Source organism: Nicotiana attenuata, chromosome 3, assembly GCF_001879085.1.
Source record: "Nicotiana attenuata strain UT chromosome 3, NIATTr2, whole genome shotgun sequence".
NCBI lineage: Eukaryota > Viridiplantae > Streptophyta > Magnoliopsida > Solanales > Solanaceae > Nicotiana > Nicotiana attenuata.
Window position 1 is genome coordinate 49,428,537 of NC_031991.1, and position 2,328 is coordinate 49,430,864.

Sequence of the window (2,328 nt, forward strand, 5' to 3'; positions counted from 1 at the left end):
CTTGATTATGCCTCAAATGTCAAAATAGAAAATTTGTAAGAGATTAGTGAATTGCATAGACACATGTCACAAGAGTATACTATTTACAGTATGAGACTGAGTAAGAATTAGTCTAGATATTTACATTGAATTAAGAACTCCTAACCAAAAAAAAATTTCATCTTTTTCATCATTTTTTTTCATTGTGCATTCTGAACTGGACCTTTTAGGTGATCTTAATCATCCCTAATTCCAACCTGTTCCTTTTAAAGTTTTCTCTACTCAGTGCTTTAGTGAAGATGTCAGCTATATGTTTATCAGTAGCACAAAATTCTATGGAGATTAACCCTTTCTCATAGTTATCTCTTAAGAAGTGGTGTCTAACATCTATGTGCTTGGTCCTTTTATGATGAACAGGGTTCTTTGTCATACTTATAGCACTAGTGTTATCACAGAATATTGGTATGCATCCCACTTCTATACCAAAGTCTACTAATTGTTGCTTGATCCACAGTAGTTGAGCACAACAAGAAGCAGCAGCCACATACTCAGCTTCAGCAGTAGATAGGGCTACTGAATTCTGTTTCTTGGTGGCCCATGATACAAGACATGAACCAAGAAAGTGAGCCATACCTGAAGTGCTTTTTCTATCCACTAGGAAACCTGCATAGTCAGCATCAGCATAACCTACTAGATCAAAATTACTACCTTTAGGGTACCATAGGCACAATTCAGTAGTCCCCTTCAGATATCTCAATATCCTCTTGACAGCAGTCAAGTGAGACTCTTTAGGATTAGCTTGAAAACGAGCACAAAGTCCTACACTGAAAAGAATGTCAGGTCTCCTGGCAGTAAGATACAAGAGTGAACCAATCATACCCCTATACAACTTTTCATCAACTGATGAACCAGGTTCATCAACATCTAATTTAGTGGCAGTTGCAATAGATGTATCTATTTCTTTAGAATCTTCCATTTTAAACTTCTTGATTAGTTCTTTTGTATATTTCTGCTGATGAATCATGGTTCCATTTGGACTTTGTTTGATCTGCAAGCCTAGGAAGAAATTTAGTTCGCCCATCATACTCATTTCAAACTCACTTCCCATTAATTTAGCAAATTCCTTGCTCAACCTATCTGTAGTGGCCCCAAATATTACATCATCAACATATATTTGTACAACAAGAAGATCTTTACCTTTTTCCCTTAGGAACAAAGTGCTGTCAATTTTACCTCTTTTGTACCCATGCTCCAGAAGGAATTTTGACAATCTTTCATACCAAGCTCTTGGGGCCTGCTTGAGACCATAGAGAGCTTTATCTAGCTTGTATACATGATCAGGACATTCTTTACTTTCGAATCCTGGAGGTTGTCTCACAAACACTTCTTCTTTGAGATAGCCATTTAGGAAGGCACTTTTGACATCCATTTGATGAAGAGTGAATTCCATATGTGCTGCAAAGGCTATGAGGAGTCTAATTGCTTCAAGTCTAGCCACTGGAGCAAAAGTCTCATCATAATCAATGCCTTCCTCTTGACTATAGCCTTGAACCACCAACCTTGCCTTATTTCTTGTAACTGTTCCATCTTCATCTAGTTTGTTCCTGAAGACCCATTTTGTCCCAATGACTGACCTGTTTTTTGGTTTTGGAACTAAGTGCCGGACTTGGCTTCTTTCAAACTGATTGAGCTCATCTTGCATAGCATTGACCCAATCTGCATCTTGTAGAGCTTCACTCACATTTATAGGTTCAATGAGGGACAGAAAAGCATCAAATGCACACAGGTTCTTCAGTTGTGATCTTGTCTTGACCCCAGATGTTGGATCATTGATGATGTTCTCAATGGGATGAGAACTCAGGTACTTGTAAGATTTCCCCACCATCTGGTTCCTGCTAGTTTCTCCTTCATAGTTATGCTGCAGAGGAACAGGTTCAGGTACAGGATCCTTCAGATTGGTTCCCCCTGTCAGGTTGCCCTGGGTGAGAGGACCTGTTCCATCACCTACGCCTTCCTTTGATGCCACTTTGACTTGTGTTGTGGCTTCAGTCAACTGTCTCACCAGTCCAAGAGCTTCATCTTCATGTTCCTGTCTCTCAGAAAGAGTGTTAGATTCATCAAACACAACATGTACACTCTCTTCAACACATAGAGTTCTTTTATTAAACACTTTGTATGCTTTGCTATGTGAAGAATATCCCAAGAATACTCCCTCATCACTTCTGGGATCAAACTTACCTAGGGAGTCTTTGCCATTATTGTGCACATAGCACTTACACCCAAAAGCCCTAAGATGGGATATGTTTGGTTTTCTCCCATTAAGTAACTCATAGGGAGTTTTCTCTACAG